We start from the raw sequence: 20,254 nt of genomic DNA, 5'->3' as shown, positions 1-20,254 counted from the left end.
CAGTAAAGACAGACTCAGATGAAGAAAAACCTCTAAAAGATTTACAGTGTGTTTAAAAATATACATAGGCTTGCAAGAAAAAAGAAACAGGATAAAATAATAAGGAAGGAAGGAAGGAAGGAAGGAAGGAAGGAAGGAAGGAAGGAAGGAAGGAAGGAAGGAAGGGAGTAGCTTGGTGTGGTGGCACACAACTTTAATCCCAGCACTTGGGAGGCAGAGGCAAGCAGATCTCAATGATTTCAAGGACAGCCTGGTTTACAGACTAAATTCCAGAGCAGGCAAAAGTAAACAGAAAAACTCTGTCTCATAAAAGAAAAAAATAAAAGTAAAAGAATAGAGTAATAAAAAAGCCACATAAGCCTGGGGCTGGTGGCTCACGCCTTTAATCCCAGCACTTGGGAGGCAGAGGCAGGCAGATCTACATGAGTTCGAGACAAGCCTGGTTTCCAGAGCGAGTGCCAGGATAGGCTCCAAAGCTACACAGAGAAACCCTGTCTCAAAAGACCAAAATAAATAAATAAATAAATAAATAAATAAATAAATAAATAAATAAAGTTAAAAAAAAAAAACGGCCACGTAAAGATGGAAACTATACAGAGAGTCTGGAAACTGTGTGCTATTGTGCTGTCTTTGAATTGTTTGACTGCTGAGGAAATAGTAATAACTGCTAAAAGAAGTGCTGCTGGGTTAATCCAACTTATATATTTTAAAAATGCTTTGACTTCAAAATTTAAGTCTAAGACAGGTTACTTTGGAAAAGAGGTGTTGGGACCTTCCCGAATTGGGGTCTGCTGACCATCTCTTGACTAGGAGCCTACTTCTTGTTTCCCTCCTTCCGATAAGGCCTGAATGCAAGAATGAAACATATCCACCCATCCTTATTGCCTGAGGGGCCTGGGGACATGAACTTCTGACCTGGGTAGTTTTCCACATTGTCTGTTGACTGATATATAAGCCTTGCCTCCTTTGTACCAAATGGCATTCTCCTTGCAAGAATGACCCATTGTCTTGTCTTTATTTGAATCCTCAGATCCATCGTCCAAATCCAGGAGAAGTGTTGTAGCGCTGGTGCTACAAAGAGGCTTTCTTTTTGTTTTCACAGAAAATGAAAAGCTGTGAATTCCTTCTAGACTAATATGGTTTGATGAAGCAAGACCCCCTGAAACAATGGCCAGGAGATCCAACATTGAAGACATCTTGGACAATGCAGTCACAGACCACTACAGCCAGGATTTCTGAGTTTTCTTAGGATCCCTATGGTATTTCAGCACCCCCAAACAGGAGGAAGCAGTTTGGAGAGAATAGCACCCACATTCCCAAATATTGTTTATAAATGTTTGTTTTCATTTAAATGGGGTTGGTTATAAATGATTAATGATCACAACCAATCTCTTTCTAAAGAAAAAAGGGGTGTATTGGAATGGATTTTCATTTATCGATACAAATTTAAGGTCAATTTTGTGATATGTATATTTCTCCTCTTGTTTAGGTATTGTGCTTATTAGCTCATTTTATTTTTTATTTTATTTATATGTATTTTTTCAAAACAGGGTTTCTCTGTGGCTTTGAATGCTGTCCTGGAACTAGCTCTTGTAGACCAGGCTGGCCTCGAACTAACAGAGATCCACCTGCCTCTGCCTCCAGAGTGCTGGGATTAAAGGTGTGTGCCGCCACCACCTGGCTTATACAGCTCATTTTAAAATGTAATGTGTAATTAAATACAAATTGTATATAGTCATCTACAATAGTCAAAACTTGGAGTTAGGTTAGTTAGTTTTTTGAGATATACAGAGATATATTTGAGATGGATATTCTTCAAACCTTTCAAAGACCTACAAAATATGGCATTTAAAATGGTTTAGGGTTTTTCGTGACAGTGAGACACAACTGTTCCTGGCATCACCAATTATGCCAGGAAGGAGGATGGACATCGCAGAAACTCGTTATGGAGTTTGCTTTCAATATGGTGAGACTAGCCACTTGAGCTAGAAACCACTCTTGCCTAGACTGTTTGACTGTTGCTGTATAAACTGGACATGTAGGACCCACAAGAAAGTGACTGCTGAACTTGCAAAATAAGATGGACAGTACTGACGGGTTTCTGCTTCATGGAAGAATCTGCCAGACATTCTACAGAACATACAGAAAAATGACTGATAAACTGCCAATACAGATGGGACAGTTTCAAATTTCCTGCTTTGCTGAGAAGTCTGCCAGACACATTATGGCCTATGGGCTGAAGATAGATGTCCTGATGTTACAGAGGAACTTTGGCTGACTGTCTAGGCATCAAGATATCTCTGTCAATTCTATAGTGTATATGTTATCCTTCTGTGATCTTTGATGGAGTTGAAGACAGATAGTTATAGTTTTCCTTAGTTATGATAAAAGATAATTTACATATAAGACTTTAGGCGCTCAAAGATAGGATAGATGATATAACATTTTCTTTAAATCTTGCTAAATGTTAATGGACTAAGTATTGTAACTATAGGTCACTTGATAACTGTTTTGTTATATATAATTTGACTATTTTAAAGTTAAAACCTTTTTATTTAGACAGAAAAGAGATGATGGGAGATGCCATTCTGTAAATATGTGCCCTGGCCATCGGGGCTCCAGTAATTCGTGGGTCCAAGGTGGATCAAGCCTGAAAATAATGGGCGAGAAAGGAGGAGACCAAGCGATTTTTGTCAAGGTCTGACTTTATTGATTATTACAAGGGGTTTTTAAAGAGAAAGGGGGAAGCAGAGAAAAAAGGAGGGGGGGGGAGAAATGAATGTTAATTGCTCTCAGGCCAGGGCGGGTATCCAGAATCTCCTGTGTTTACCTCAAGCACTAAACTAAGGAAGTGGGGGGAAGGAATAGGTGTTAATTGCTTCTCAGGCCAGGTCCCAGAACCTGAGGGGTGTGATGCTAGGCTAGCTGACGGCTAGCTAGGCATGGGGGGTCGCCAAGGCTGGCTTCTGACAAATATATCTCTCTTATTGGTTTGTGAATAAAACATTGTTGTCCGATAGGGAAGCAAGATAGGTGGGACTAGGAGATAAGGAGGATTCTGGGAAATGTAATAGGGAGCCACCATGTGATCCAGGGAGGAGAGGACACATGAGTCTGGCATTCTCGGTAAGAACTTGTAAAAATACATGTATTAGTAGTTATGGGTTAATACTTAAGACAGAGTTAGCCAATAAGAAGCCTTAGGCATTGGCCAACAGCATTGTAACTAATAGAGTCTCAGTGTGTTATTTTGGGGCTGAAGCATCGAAGGAACCCAGGCAGGAATCCTGTAACATAAAATATCTTGTGGTAACTCTAATCAAACAAGTGAAAGACCTGTATGACAAGAACTTTAAATCTTTGAAGAAAGAAATTGGAAAAGATATTAGAAGATAGATGTAAAATAAATGGAAAAATTTAATTAATAAAAATAAAAAAGGAAAAATTCTAAAAATAAATAATTCACAAGCTTAAAATAAATAAATAAATAAATAAATAAATAAAGGTTTTAATTAGTAAGTGGAGTATGACAGAAGTGAGGCTACTTGATTGGGACAGAAGGAAAGGCCAGTTCCTCTGACTGGATTGTAAGAACACATCATGGATACATAGAGAAAGCCTATGTTAGTTCATATGGAAACTAATTTACACCCCTAGTCAGCAAGCAGCACTAACTAGCCGATATAAGTAGCTAGACCTGTATAAAAGTTTAGCATTTGAGCTTTCCAACAGTCCTCCAGAGGCTAAGACCTCTTGGAACAGAGAATTACTGGTTCTTCAGTATCCTGTCCAAACTGTTGTCTTCTAGACCCATAAGCATAAAAGTTCTGCACTGTGTCACTGAGTTTTGGTGTCATTAGCCACAGTCGTAAGCAGAGCTCAGCTAGCATTCAACAATTGCTCGAGAGAATCGAGTCATGCAAAATGAGGCAAACTAGCAGATCTTTCTTCTCAAAGTACTCTTAAGCAGAATTAGATAAACACAGGGTACAGACAGACTTCAAAGCCCATCCTCTAGTGACACACTTCTTCCAACAAAGTCATATCTAGCCCAACAAGGTCATGCCTACCTCATATCCCTCTCAAGTAGTGCCATTCCCTGATGACTAAGCATTCAAATATATGAGCCTATGGGGACCATTCTTATTCAAACTGAAAGACCACTGGTGGCTCAGGCCCCCAGGATTTCGGCCGGGGACCTCGGTGACCCCAATCACCAGGCAGAGGCGAAAGCTTGATGCAAACAGCAAGAGGCTTTATTCAGCTACCAGCGTGCTGGGGTCCAAACTCAAGCTCACACAGGAGTTATAGAGTTGGACCCCAAGCTCAGAATTAGGAGTTCTTTTAAAGGGAAAAACTGCAAAGCAGGTGACCAACAGTTAAGTTTTTGATTGGCTGCCTATATCTGCCAAACCGCAGCCCCCGGGGTCATAGAACGTTCAGGGAGGCTACACTTCTATTTCTGGGAACTGTTTATCAGGGTGGAATTTCCCAACATCAATGGTTCTTTTCCAGGCAGGACCATAAGTTCAGGTAAGTTCAGGTTCTCACAGCTCAAGCAGGTTCTTCAAAATCACCACAGTCTTCTTTAAAAATCTTATTTTCTGTTTTGTACTATTTATGCCCCTGACCTAGCCCCTGCCCTTCCTCCTGCTCCACCCCTTCCTCTGCCCTGCTACACCAAGTTCAGTTTATACTACTGGATGGTGAACCATTTTCTTTTCCCCTGGTGGCTGTGTAATTGTATAATCACATCAGCCAGAGAAGCATGGGTTGGCGTTCTATTCTACTCAAAGATGTTTGCATCTTTATATCAGACTTATCCTCATACCCAAAGTACCAATCTCCAACTGCAAAGTTTCATATAAATAAGTGACTCATTTATAATTTTGTGGAATCATATGATGGCTGATAACCACTACAGCCCCATTCCAAACCCCACTCCTCCCCTGAAGCTGCTACCTGCTCAAGATCGAGCCGACAGGTATTTAAGGCCCCTCCTCAAGAACAGCCATACGATTTCTCCTGCTCCCTTAATCTGCCTCACTTCTGAGAGCAAAAAAGTCACTCAGAAGTGCTTGATTCAACAAACCTGGTCTTTTTAATCAGGTTTGATCTGGCTTACTGTGGAGAAACCTTTTATCAGGGCAGAAAAACCTATCATCCACTTTGCTCAAGACTAAATTATAGGATCATCTTTGCTCGAGGGGCTTCTGATGCAAAGAAAAAGGAATTTGAGCAATTATCTATTAATTTTTTCTTATAGTCCAATTTGGACTATTAGTGCAAGTTCTGATTTAAGCATAAAGAAAACTGATGTAGCAAATCCCAGTAGTATAACCTGTAGATTACATTTGAGGCTTTCTAAGCTTTTGTGGTATCCTGTTGTATATGGTATCATTACTTATGCCAAGGATGTAAACATAATTGCTGGATATTAAGTTAGTACATGTAGCCTTCAATGGAGCTTTCTATACAATACCTTTTGGGGATTTCTATCCACATCTCTAACTTGCTCTGTGACCTCCAGAATGTTGTATTGTCTCCTGGTTCTTACCTAGTCATTAGAAATAAGGAATTTGAATCATGTGGCTGTGTCAAATATTCTGTGATTTCAAGGACAAGCACATTGGAAAACTCATCAAAATCTAACTCAAAGTATTTTTAAATATATGTATGTGTTTAGAAAATACAACAAAAGCACAGTAAGTATGATAGGCTCCAGGGCTGACTTTAAGAAAGAGTTAGTAGATGAGTATTCAAGATGAGTACTGTCCACAGCCCTTATTAAACTACCCCTCCTTGTTTTTCTCTTAATGAGACTAATAGGTTTTGTCCCCGCCCACCACCACCACTACCATAATAAGTTTCTTCTCTGACAAAATAGGCCAGATCAAGCCAAACTGAAACAGTATAACAACAGGTTTATTAGAGCAAAGCAACTACCAAGCAGGTTCTCCAGTTCCAGAGATCAAAGCCAGAGAAGCCACATGCCCAAACTAAAGCAGGGAGATTATGTAGTTTGTAGGTGAGGGTTAATGATATGCCCACCACTAGCCAGATTTATGCCTGAGTATGGTCAAAAGCTGAACACTTTAGGCAGGGACTTGGGTGGCTAACAACATCAGGGGAGGAAGCTGAGATATCCACTAAAAATGCAGACCTGGGCTTTTTGATGCCTTTTCTTTGTTTGGAGACTCTCTGGGTGGGTGGGGTTTGGAAGAGAGACAGGAATGGGGCTTTCTGGATCATGCAGAGGAGCTGGAGTTCCCAACAGAACAGAGTCTAATCAAAAGGGAAGCACTCTGCTCTTGTAGATACACTCCAAGATCTGGAAATCACTACCAAGCACAAAATGCCAGGCTTGCAGACCCCTTATATCCTCCCCACAAATGAGCACTATAACCTGTCCACTGGTTGTGTTCAAATAGTAAGGGGAAAAGACAAGAGGAAGAAAAATGATCCCACTGAATGATTTGACTTCAGCTTCCACCTATGTTATTTGTATATGATTTGACGAAGGCAACCTTGGAACAACCTCAAGACCTAATTTGGGTCAGAGGAAGAGACAATAAAGTATCTCCAACCCCAGAGACACCCCTTGATTGACAGACACTCCCTAGCCTGTAAAACAGCAGCCCAGTGTTGATCTCTCAGTGTTCCCTAACTCCTGTACTTTCTCTTCCTCTTCTAACTAACACTTTTGCTTACGGGTCTACTGTGTCTGTCTATACATTCTTTTGATAGATCTTCCCGACAACTTCAGTAGTGGCTTCACAGTGGCAGCAGCTGTGGCAGAACCTCTGGGCTTTGATGTTTTCCCCATCCGTAAATAAGGGGCTTGATAAATTCCTCAGAGATGAGCATCATGTCCCAACAAAATGACACAAAGGAAAAAAAAAAAAAAAAGAGTAACTCCTTTTTGGCATTTTATTTTTCTAGCAAAGAAGACTTTTCCAGAATGAGGGCCTCTGACCCCAGCCAAAACCAGCAGACTTTTACTATCTCTGAGCAGATTTGATCACTTGCCCACACTGAATCCATCAAGAATCTCCCAAGTTAGAGTAGACTAAGCCATAGTTAGATTCCAGACCAGGCTGCTTCTCAGGCTATAGTACCTGCACCCCCACCTCCTCCTCCTCACAGACAGCGACAGACACCCCATTGAGAGTACTGTCTGTGACTCTAGTTACTTGAGTTTCTCAACTGGAGAAGTGAATTTGCAGGTTCTGACATATTGAAGGGCCACCTGTGACCAGTGCTACCCCACATACCCTCCCCCAACCCTTCCATTCTGCCTACTGAGGAATCAGAGAGCCTGGCTGTTTCTTGCTGAAACCCTCTTCCAAGGCCTCTAAGAAAGGATCTGGCTGTTGCATGGACTTGATTCCTGCTTAGAGCCCCTGCCATGCTTGCTGTCCATGTGTCCATAGCATTACCAACATTCCTAATAAACTTCTTACCACCAACAAGCCCCCCCAGTGTCCCCTTTGAACCCCACTCCCAAGACCTTTCAGCTACAGAGTGGATGCTGAGTCATTGTGAAAGACCCCCAGAGGCTCAGGCCCCCAGGATCTCAGCCCAGGACTGTAAAAGCTTGATGCAAACAGCATGAGGCTTTATTGTAGTTGCTTAACGATCTAACCCCATGTTAGCTTGGGCCTTTCACCCATCCACCATGGCAGATGGCTAGGAAAGACGCTTCGAAGCCACTGCATAGAGATCTTATAGGGCAGCGTAAGGGGAGTGTCTAGGGGAACGAACAGGCTCAGGATTGGTGTGCCTTCAGGCTTGGAGTGTTTGCCCTGTGTTTATTGGTCAATTGGTTGTTATGGTCCATAGGCCCTCCCAGGGAGGTTGCTATGCTCTGCATGTCATTGCTGTGCACTTGTCTGAAAAGCACACCCAGAGCTGTAAAGCATAGCACCACCAGCTAACTTCTGATTGGTTCCTTGCCACGAGGCAGGCATCTTATCTCCTAGTGACCAAGGCAAGGTCAGGCAAGTACATGTTCTGCTGTTATGGCTGCTGAAATGGGGAGCTGGTCCCTTCAATTGTTTTCCCTTCATCATCTCTGCCTCCAACTTCTGCATAAGCCATGGCTTTCCAACCCTTCCTTTTCTATCAAGGGGCTGACGGTCTCTCACTCATAAACTGTAGTCCTGTGTCTCCTAATCTCAAGTGTCCAGCTAGAATTGCCTGAGTGAGAGGGCTAGTGATCTTGATTCACCTAGGTCTATAGAAAGTGAAGGATTAAACCATACATCCTGATGCTGGCTCAGTGTTCCTTCTGTCTATCTGTCCACAGTATTAACAACATAGGGAATTCTACATGGGGGAGAAAAGACTTCACTAACTAAGATGCTAAAATCGTTTAACTATGAGAACCACTAACAAAAAATGGTCAACATTTCCCTCTTAAGTTTTAAGAATATTACTTTGTAAGGAGCCGAAGAAATTCTCCTATTTAATGGATAATCGTGCCACATAGCTCCCTAAGATGCATTCACAGTGCATGCATTTTTGTATAGCACACTTTAGAGGAAATTTTCATGTTTTGATATATGTGATTTATTGTGACACATTTGCATGAATTACTTTGCAGCCAAATCTCATTGTTTACAAAAGCACTCATTCCTGGATGTGTTTTAAGAGTCTCAACGACATTCTCAAATTAAATTCCAGTCGGACTAAGAAGCCATACATTCCTCCCTGTAAGTTCTCAGGAGAGGGAGGGGGAGGAGAGGAAGGAAAGGAGAGGGAGTGGAAAGGAAAGGAGGGAGAGAAAGAGAGAGAATCATTTTTAATTTCATTTGCTCTAGAAGTCAAAGATGAGTTTCAAAACTCCAAAGTCAGCAATGTTCCGACCATAACATCCTACATTTTTAACGTGTGTGCTCTAATTCCTGCATGTTATCTCCCCCTCAAAGATGCAGCTTGCATGACGGAAAAAATTGGTGAAATGGAGGGTTCAATAATTTTTAATGAGCTGAAAAGTGCTGGGTCAAATCAGGAAGACTATATAATATATATATATATATATATATATATATATAATATAATAACCTAGAAGTGAAGTGGTGCTCTTTCCTGTCTAAAAAAGTCCGCCAAGCCCGGAGTCCTCAGTAAGCGGACTGAGCTGTAAAATAAAGGAAGGAAAAAACCTTGGCCACACTGAGGTGGGAGGAAGTAGTACACTTAAGAAAGTGTACTAAATATTTAATGTCTCAGGTTCGCGGAGCCGCTTAGCTGCTTCAATATTTACGGCTTTGATTGTTTCCTGCCTTTCACTCCCTCTCCCTTTCTTACTAAGCACAGGGCTTTCACTCTCATCCGAAATCAGCCTGTCCTCCGCTGCTTTGCACCTGCCCTTTTGACCTTCTGGAGCTTTTTCTTTCAGCCCTGGACTCCATCGACCTCTTCTCCCTGCTAATATTCCTCTATATGATAACATGTCCCCGGGTCACCCAAACTTGGGGCTACAGATGTTTTAGGCCCATTTCTTCATCTCTAACGCCCAGATCTCTTCACTTCTACTCTTAACTACTCTGAGTGTGTGTGCCCTGCAATCCCCCATCTGGTGCCTTTGTGACCTTGGGGAAGTGAACTTTCAAACCCAAGACAGGAGGCTAAATTGCCTATTTTGCATGTCAAAGAGGACCTGGCCGCTAGGTTCTCTCTGCCCCCACCCCCAATATATAATGCAGCCATTTTTGATTACCAGCCCTTTTGTACCTTTGGCTTCCTGGAGCTGCCCCTGGCTCCCCTCTCTCCTGTCTTCCTTCCCCTCCCTGTTTCTGCCTATGGCTCAGCTCACTCTGGTCTCTCCCAGATGTCCCTGTCTCTACCCACTCTCTCCCTTTTATCTACAATAAACCCTCTCCTCCACTGTATTTAGCAGCAATCCTTTTCTTTTCCTTTTCATTTCTTTATTATTATTATTATTATTCATTAATCAATCCTTCTGCTCTTCGCTTTCTCTGTTGGCAAAAGAGTTGGTCACACCACCTCAATGGCTGTTGTGAAAATGAATCTGGACACAGATACTGGTGCTTGCTACCTCTATCCTACTATTTTGCACCCTAGGGTTTATCCTTAAACATCTTTGCTGAGTAGACACCTCAATTCCCCTTTAATGTAATTTCCAAACCTCTAGGAATAAGCAATGGCTTCTGCTCTGCTCCTCCAAAGCCTTCTGTGGTTGTCACTGGCAGAGGTTCTAATACAGCCAGCCCCTCACCTTGACATTTACAATAGATTCACAGTGTTATCTAAGTACAGGAGGCCCATTGAGCCAAACCTCTTGCTTCAGGTGAAAAGAATGGGATCTACCTCTTCATGGAGCTGTGACATTATCTGTTTCTGAAAGAGTTAATCCTTTAGGCTAGCTGATTGCCTGGCTAAGGGAGTTCCCTTCAGGAAGGAATAATGATCATGTTAATGAGATAATCTCCTTCCTAGAAGCCTTCCTCTAGTCACTTACAAAGCCACAGTCACATAGCCTAGTTAAGCCTGCCCCCTTTTGCATTCGTTTCCAATAGAGGCCAAAGCTGTACATTTTCCCTGGTACTTTGAGATTTTCTGCTCTTCTCCAGAAGTCATCTTCCCTGCCATGTGACCGACCTCATACTGGTTTACCTTAAATAGCATGGATTTGCTGTCTCTTCTCCCTCTTACGAAGCTTGCCTGCCACCCAGGCCTTTTCTTTTAAACCCTAATAAAATTATCCTCAAGCTTCCAACTTCATTCTTAAATTCTTTTACTAATGAGACTAAGAAACTTGAGAGAGGATCCCAATTTCCCACTGGCATGTGGCAATACAGGAGGCGCTTCCCAAAATTTCTAGTAATTGTACTTCCAGATTCATGTCTCACTGCCAACATTTGGTACCTCCAGATCCACAGCATAGCCTGTCCCTCCTCAGACTGTCACTACCTTCCCTCCACCTCCCATGCTTCTAACTCCTTCCAAGTTCTTGACAGGATTCTTAACTATTTTAAACAAATAATATTGTTAGACCCCCGGAAAACTCATCCGGGGTCCCACAGTCACCCCAGTCACCAGCCGGATTCGAGAGCTTGCTGCAAACTGCATGAGGCTTTATTTTTTATTTTATTTTTTTTAACGAGCTAACGTTTTTAACGTTTTCTTTTTTTTTTTTTTTTTTTTTAACGAGTTAGCTTGGGTCTTTCACCCACCCGCCATGGCAGATGGCTTGCAAAAGACAACTCCTAGGGCCTCCCGAGAGATCTTATAGGGCAGCGTAAGGGAATGTCTAGGGGTACGCACAGGCTCACTATTGGTGTGCCTCCAGGCTTGGAGGGCTTGCCCTGTGTTGATTGGCCAACTGGTTGTTATGGCCCATAGGCCCTCCCAGGGTGGTTGCTATCCTCTGTAGGTTATTGCTGTGCGCTTGTCCGTAAAGCACACCCAGGGTCGAAAGCATGACGCCACCAGCTAACTTCTGATTGGTTCCTTGTCACGAGGCAGGTGTCTGACCTCTAAGTGACCAAGGCAAGATTACTGTCATGGCTGCCGAATTGGGGAGCTGGTCCCTTCATTATTAATAAATACAATAATAAAACTAACATCCCCTTTCTCTAGTGTTCTTTGCTCCAAATTTTGATAAATGTGCTTCAGATGTCTATAAAAACTGACTACACTATGAATGTACCTAAAATTACTCTGCCCCCTCCAGTAATGTGTGTGTGTGTGTGTGTGTGTGTGTGTGTGTGTGTGGGGAGAGAGAGAGAGAGAGAGAGAGAGAGAGAGAGAGAGAGAGAGAGAGAGATGCATGTGTGGGCATACACTGTACACATCACCATGTGGGAATGATAGGAACAACCTTGTGGAGTTGCTTCTCTCCTTCCATCTTCATGTGGGGTCTCAGGATCCTGTCAGATTATCTGTTTTGCGTGACCAGTGCTTTGCCCACTGAGCCATCTGCCCTATGAAAAGCTTTTTATTTTTTGGGTTTGGAGATATGCATGGGTGAATGGAACCAAAGTTTGGTAAAACTAGCAACATTAACTATCTATAATGGGAAGCCTGAGCGGCCTCTGAACTTGAAGTGATAAAAGAAGGGTTTGGTGTTAATGGAGCCTGGTGAGACTCAAAGCCATGAAAGAGAATTTTCTAAAGAATCTTCTAGAGACTCATAACTTGTCAAAATGATGAGAGTAAGTGGCTGTGGAATGTTCATCCCTCAACGGGACATCTATATCATCACCACCAAGACTCAGGGGACATTATGGAAGAATACAAGAACCTGAGGCAGTAGCAGAGTGTTGTGAAGCACTGTCTTTCAGGCTGGGCACAGCTGCTGTACTCTTGATCTCACAGCAGCTGTGATAACATTGGGCTGTCAGCAAGTTGTCATGGAGGAGAGAGGAACTCATGAGTACCCCTTACCCCTACCTAATAAGAAAAACTATCAAAAAGGAAAATCTGCTAGAAGGAAAGCTATTGCCAAGAAATAATGTCACTGTCAAAAGGCAGTGTAAAGTTTCAAACCCTAGACAAAATGGCTGAGTTGCCTGTTAACATATCAAAGGGGACATGGCTTCCAAGTTCTCTCAACCTCTCAGTCCCTACCTATTATAAGTTATGGCTGGCATACCTCACCCTCTACCCTGAACTACCTACCCCAGGGGCTTGACTGCCCTTCCCCCTGAGGCTCTTCCCTATATAATCTAGACATTTTGGTTACCCACCCTTTTTTGGTACCTTTGGCCTCCTGGCTGCAGCACCTGGTTTCCCTCTCTCCCTTCCCTCTCTCCCTGTCTCCCCACATGACTCAGTTTAGTCATGTCCATTCTGGACTCCCCTATATGTGCCTGCTTCTACCTATGCTCTCCCTTTTATCTACAACAAACTTTCTCCTCCACTATACCTAGGAGCAGTCTTGGCCTTTCCTTTTATTTCATTTTCAATCAGTCAGCAAAGCTGAAGCAAAGTCTCCCTGACTGAAGTCTCAGGGAGAGTGTATGTTTTAGATATGTTATTGAATAATCTTTTTGTACACTGTTGGTTTAATAAATAACTAAATGGTCAATAGCTAAGCAGGAAGAGGTATAGGCAGGAGAGTCAGACAGAGAGAACTCTGCAAGAAGGGCAGAGTCACCAGCCAGATGGAGAGGAGCAAGACATTCAAGAGGACAGATAAATGCCACAAGTTATGTGGCAACATGTGTTAGACCCCTGGAAAACTCAGGTATCTGGGTCCCAGGCCACGACCACGGTCACTCCAATCACCAGCCGGATTCGAGAGCTTGATGCAAACTGCATGAGGCTTTATTGTAATTTAACAAGCTAACCCCATGTTAGCTCGGGTCTTTCACCCACCCGCCATGGAGGATGGCTTGCAAAAGACAGCTCGAACCCGCTTCGTACAGATCTTGTAGGGCAGCGTAAGGGGAGTGTCTAGGGGTATGCACAGGCTCAGGATTGGTGTGCCTCCAGCCTTGGAGAGTTTGCCCTGTGTTGATTGACCAACTGGTTGTTATGGCCCATAGACTCCCAGGGTGGTTGCTATGCTCTGCAGGTCATTGCTGTGTGCTTGTCCGTAAAGTACACCCAGGGTCGTAAAGCATAGCACCACCAGCTAACTTCTGATTGGTTCCTTGTCACGAGGCAGGCATCTGACAAGGATGCAAGGCAAGGTTATGGCAAGCACGTGTTTGGCTGTTATGGCTGCCGAAAGAGGAGCTGGTCCCTTCACATGGAAATTGATAAAAATGGGTTACTTTAAGTTGTATGAGCTAGTTAGTAACAAGACTAAGCTATCAGCTGAGCTTTTATAATTAATAAGAAGTTTCTGTGTGGTTGTTTGGGAGGTGGCTGGCGGGACAGAGAAAGTCCAACTACACAGATGTACAGTTTTCTCAATAGGAGTAAAAAAAGTTATCGTGTGTACACTTCATAGCTTAAAACTTAAATTTTTTAATGAAACAGTTCTTGACATAAAGAGTGAAGAAATAGGTTTCAGTAGGTTTAACTCAAGGTATCAACAAGACTGTATTCCTGGAGGTTCTGGGGAAGAATCTGTTCCCTTGCCTTTTTACCTCCTAGAAGGTCTTTATATTCCCTCTTGTTGTCTCTGCTGTCTTCAAAGTCAACAGGGCAGCATCTTTTAATCTCTCTCCCTCCTTTTATAAGAACCTTGTGATGACATTGGGTCATGCGGGTGATATCTTGCTTGTACAAAGAAAGCCTGTCTGAAGGTCAGAGGACAGACATTGCCAGTAGCCAACCATAGAGATCTGGAGGTCTGTACAGACAGACAGGAAGAGATATAGCTGGGCAGAAACAGGATATAAAGAGAAAGAAACAGGAACTCACTCCCTTGTCTGCTGAGAGGCTAAGGAAGTAAGGTGTAATGCTGCCTTGCTCCTTCTCTCTGATGTCTCAGCATTTTCCTCTGGGTTTTTATTATCTCTACCAATTAAGAACTTCATTTACTGTCATGGGCTGGTGTTTGTGGGGCTGCAGTTGGGACCAGCTGAGCAGCCCAGGATCCATTCCTGAGTCGGGGAGTGTGGATGAGGGAAGGCTAGCTATAGACATTAAAGAAAATACAGAGACATAAGATTTAGTGTCAGGAGGGCAGTTTCAGTACATAGTGAATGCCCCTCTGTTTATTCATACATTCTCTTAAGTAACCAACCAAAGGTGGGGCAATGGCCTAAGGCTTCTATAATCATATACAAAGGGCAAATAGCAATTACTTCCCTTAATCCTAAAGACACTCTGTAGCTGCATTTACTACTTGGCCTTCAGGCACTTCATAGCTGCAGCTATCACTCAGCCTCCAGGATGGGCCCAAGTCTATTGTTATCTAGATAGGAGCCATTCACCACGAGGCCAGGGCATCCTGTAGTCTTTAAGCTAACAAAGACAATAGGAGTGATTCCAGCTCTCTGAACCTGCGGCAGGATGGAATGGGTTTTCATATAAAGGTCCCAACAATTTTCAAGCTCTACTTAGAAAATCAAGAATAAACTCTTCATCTAAAAATCTTTAACTCATCACACCCCTGAGTGTTCCTTTGTCACTTAAAGCAGCTAGATAGCCACAGGCTCTGGGGATGGGAAGATAACCAATTTGGGGAGAGCATTATTCTGACCACCTTATACTCTCCTCTGCCATTCCTCAGTCCTGTTGTTGCTTCCCAAGGGACAAACCCAACTGGTCAAGAAAGTCTGAAAACACAGCCGTGGAAGTCAGAATTTGGGACACAACACTGTAGAGAAAGACAGAGAATGGAGCCAGTATAGGGCATTGGAGCATTGTGAGATGTATCATGTGGTATCATTTATGTAAGCTGTAAAATGCATAATATTTAGAAAAATACTGCATTTTGTCAATTATTTCACATACATGGTAACATTTCAAATGTAGTCTAGTTTTGTGACTAACAAAAATTAGAAAGGCACTACAAGTATCTTCCATACTCCCCATCACTAACACAACTCATTGGTCACATGTATTCACAATTCTTGGGTTTTTGTTGGTGTGTTTGTTTGTCTGTTTGTTTTTAACATCCTGCTTTTAAGTATAGAGCAGGATGGAGAAAGGCAAAGTGACCAAAAGGCAAGCAGAGATTGACTGTCACTAAGAGCATGAACAAAGGTAGAGACATTAGAAATGGATGAGGCTAATGTGTAGAAGGAAGACTGCCCCAGTTGTAGGGACTTCTGGGGTTGGGGTGGGGGAGAAATGGAGTCCAGCTCTTAGGAAGGATAGTCAAAGGTAATAGGTACCCTATCCTGCTCAGTAAGAGACATGTGCCCCACACAGCTGCAGGAAGTAGTTTATAGAAGCAATGATTTCTGGCTACTTCCTCCTGGAGTTTCCCAGCAGTTGTCTCTTCAACTGGCAGCTCTCCTGATTGCTTTTTCTTCTTTACTTCATTTTGGTTCCCCAAAGATGCATATTTTTTCTTGCCTCCTTTTCCCAATATATATGTTTTTCCTCTTTCACTTTTGTCCACATCCTTCCTGAACTCCCTGACTCTGCCTTTTCCATTTCAGTTTTATTAAAGTAATTGGTGGGTTGGAGTAGGAATTGTGGTTAATGTCCCATCATGCTTTCACCTCCTGCACTGTCTAAATTCATGACCACAGTTTTTTCATCTATAGAATGAGTGGCCTAAATTGACCAATTTTGGGATGGCTCAGTGGGGCAAAGGTAGCCTGCTATCAGGTCTTACAACCTGAGTTTGTTTGATCCCTGGGGCCCAGATAATGAAAGGAGGAATCTAACTTCCACACAGGTGCCAGAACATGCATGCTGCTGCACATGTAGATGGATACATCAATGTAATTTTTGAAGGAGAAAAAGAAAGTCTCTAAGGACTTCCTGTGGAAAGGGGTAAAGACTAGAATATATATCTGCCCAGCTTTTCTGCTGCCAGTCCGCAAGTTAGAAGTGGCCACCTTCCTCCAAGTAAGGCCATGGATCCTGTGCCTACAGATCTCACATTTTACTAGTGATTTCTTTTCCTTTTCAGCCCAGGGATCATAAAGGTTTCCACAGATGCTATCCTTGTGGAGTCTTTCCTTTCCTCCCTGGGTTCCCTGTTTTAGCCGCACCTTTATTCTGTTTGTGCCTGCCCAGGGACTGGATGAGACTACACTAAAGATTCCATTTGTCACTGTGAGGTTCTTTGTTGTGGATTGGAAGTCCATCAGTCCTTTTCACTCAAGACCTAAATAACAACAAACATTACTGGATGTTTCCTTTGCCTCTGACCATTAAGGTTGTTTCTCTGGGATTTGATTTTAAAAATAGTAATAATGACCCTGTAAAAGAAGATAACTTGCAAATTAGGTGAATCCATGGCTCAGTTTGTGGTCTTCAGGAAGCCATGGATCTTCGAGTCCTCCTTCCCCTTCACTGGCCCTGCCCTGACCCTGCTCATTAGTTATTTCAAGAAAAATTCTATGTCTGGCTTCTTGCCCTCACCACCTACAAAGGTTAACTATGAAGAGTTATACAGACAGAACTATTTCCAAATTAGATGTTTGCTAGTTTTCCTAGCAGGCTGAGTTCCCACATTAAGAAAGAGAAGAAAACTCGTTCTAAAGTGGCATGTCTCAGCTACAGTATTACTTAGATGCTGAGAGCTTCCACTGCCCATGGTCAATACAAGAACACATGTGGCCCTATGTGCATGCAGCCTAAGGGACAAAAAAGCACATCTCAGCTCTTCTTGTCCTAAGAAAGTGCTTAGTGATGAGACAAAGCTATAAGAGAAATTTAGTTTACCTTTCATGATTGGGTTCGCTATTGTGAGGCCAAGCCCAGCAGCCCATTTCACACAGGATCTGAGGAATGGCGAGTTTAACATGCCCACTTCTAGAAAGTAGAGTGTGTGTTGCTCAACTGTTGGGAGACGTTGTAACACCTGCTAATCATTACTGCATTGTTCATACATTTTCTCTCACAAACCACAGAATTTAATATCCCAGCAAGTAGGAGGCATAAAATTCATCTGGTTAAATTCTTCTCTTTTATAGATAAGAAAACTGGAATCCAGAAACATGGACTGCCTGCCTAGGTCAGACAGCTGCTAGAAGCAGAGCCAGATGCAAGCTTGATTAGTTTTTGGCTCCCGGAGCAGTGTACTTTCAAACCTCAGGAATTTAACGTTCCAGATTACAGGGAGGGAGGACAAAAACATGCCAAGCCTTTATTTAAGAGAACTTTGAAAAGCCCCACAATCCATTAAGTTTGTCTAAAAACTCTCTGGAGGAGAAAGAAGAAACAATAATTCAATCTTTATCATTTTTATCTAAGGGAGCTTATATAAACCTGTCTGAAGTAGAAAATAGCCTTAGATATGATTTTTTTTCTTTTTGCAACAGTAGCAAAATGCAGCTTCAAACCCTTTTAAGGGGGCTGCTTGTAAAAGGAAGCAGCTTTTGACAGCAAATGTGGCTACTAAGGGACCAGCTCCCCTTTCGGCAGCCATAACAGCCGAACACGTGCTTGCCATAACCTTGCCTTGGTCACTTAGAGGTCAGATGCCTGCCTCGTGACAAGGAACCAATCAGAAGTTAGCTGGTGGTGCTATGCTTTACGACCCTGGGTGTACTTTACGGACAAGCACACAGCAATGACCTACAGAGCATAGCAACCACCCTGGGAGGGTCTATGGGCCATAACAACCAGTTGGTCAATCAACACAGGGCAAACCCTCCAAGGCTGGAGGCACACCAATCGTGAGCCTGTGCATACCCCTAGACACTCCCCTTAAGTTGCCCTATAAGATCTCTCGGGAGGACCTAGGAGTTGTCTTTTGCAAGCCATCCGCCATGGCAGGTGGGTGAAAGACCCGAGCTAACATGGGGTTAGCTTGTTAAATTACAATAAAGCCTCATGCAGTTTGCATCAAGCTCTCGAATCCGGCTGGTGATTGGGGTGACTGAGGTTGTGGCCTGGGACCCCAGATACCTGAGTTTTCCGGGGGTCTAACAGCTACAACTGATCTAAAATGGTGATTTGTGGACAAATCTAAGTGCTCCTTGCTGAGGCTGGGGATTGCTCTGTATTTCATGCTGACTGACTGATAGAGATACTGGCAGATCACACTTCTATATACTGTTCAAGGGTTGGGGTGGGAGGCATGATTATGCCATGGGTCTAAAGTCCAACTTTGCTGTTGGCTGTCAGATCTGCTCTACACTAACTTTCTAGGTGATCTTGGTCCACTAGGGAACCTTCCTGTGCTTACTGGAAGAATCAATACACTTAGGATCTTCCATGTGGAAAGGGTTCAATATAAGCAGTACTCACTGTTTTTATCAACCAAAGAATCTAATCTGTGATGTAACAGTCATGCATGTGTGCTTGGCATTACTTCATTTCAAATTTTTGTATTTGAAAAGAAAAAGAACATGCAACAAAGAGCCACCTGAGGGAGCTCTCTGGTCAGGCTGGAATATCGAGGTGTCCTGGCACAGCAGCACATCCTCACTGAGCCTTAGACCTGTGCTCCTCCATGAGTGGAGGCTGGTGTGTGAAGGCAGCTAGAGCTGGTCTCTGAATTGTCTTTCTTGGATTCAAGTGGCCCAAAACTGCAGCTCTTCACAGTGGGCATAGCCGAAGGGTGCTCCTGAAAATGAAGGCACTGAGATACTTCCATATAAAGGACACAACATGTGTGCAGATGCTAAGATAGATGACAGATAGGTAGGTAGATGGTAGAAAGATAGATAGATAGATAGATAGATAGATAGATAGATAGATAGATGATGGATGGATGGACACATAGGAAGACTTAGTTGGTTGACTGTACACACAGTCACTATTGCCCCTTCGATCATTTCTGGTTAGAAAATTACAGAAGAGAGACCCAGGGATTGTCTGGATGATCTGGAAATGAAGAGTCTAAATCTGGAGCGCAGAGCTCACCCAACCACACAGACCTGTGGCCAGCTCAGTTTCATTTTAGACAGAGGTGTGTGTTTCTTCTACAGGACAAGTCCAGGGATGTAGATGGCTTTTTCTTTGGGCCATCAGCTTTCCCTCTCTCTCCCCCCTCTCTCTCACACACCCACAAGACACAGAGATATTATTAATTATGAAAGCTTGGCCTTTAGCTTAGACTTGTTCCTAACTATCTCTTATAGCTTAAATTAGCCCATTTATATTAATCTACATTCTATCCGGTGGCGTTACCTCTCTTCCATCCTGTACCTCTTGTTTCATCTCCATGTTTCCTGGCATCTCCCTGCTTGCTTAGATTCCTTCTCCTCTTTCTTTCCTCAGAAATCCTGCCTATACCTCCTGCCTAGCTACTGGACATTCACTCAGCTTTTTATTACACCAATCACAGCAATACACCTTCACACAGGGCACAAACATCCCGAAACACAGAGGTATGCCCAGGACCAACCCAGTTGCAGCCTGTACTGTTTGTTCTTTGCTCCATCATGTCATAGCATCATACCTCTAACCCTTGTCAAGCTCAACCTCTAGCTTTATAGTGAAGGGACCAGCTCCCCATTTCAGCAGCCATAACAGCCTAGCACGTGCTTGCCTGACCTTGCCTTGGTCACTAGGAGATCAGATGCATGCCTCGTGGCAAGGAACCAATCAGAAGTTAACTGGTGGTGCTATGCTTTCAGCTCTGGGCGTGCTTTTCAGACAAGTGCACAGCAATGATGCGCAGAGCATAGCAACCACCCTGGGAGGGCCTATGGGCCATAACAACTAGTTGACCAGTCAACACAGGGCAAGCCCTCCAAGC

Source organism: Cricetulus griseus, chromosome 2 (assembly GCF_003668045.3).
Source record: "Cricetulus griseus strain 17A/GY chromosome 2, alternate assembly CriGri-PICRH-1.0, whole genome shotgun sequence".
Classification (NCBI taxonomy): Eukaryota; Metazoa; Chordata; class Mammalia; order Rodentia; family Cricetidae; genus Cricetulus; species Cricetulus griseus.
The sequence above is the reverse complement of the archived record's forward strand: the minus strand, read 5'-3'. Positions refer to the sequence as shown.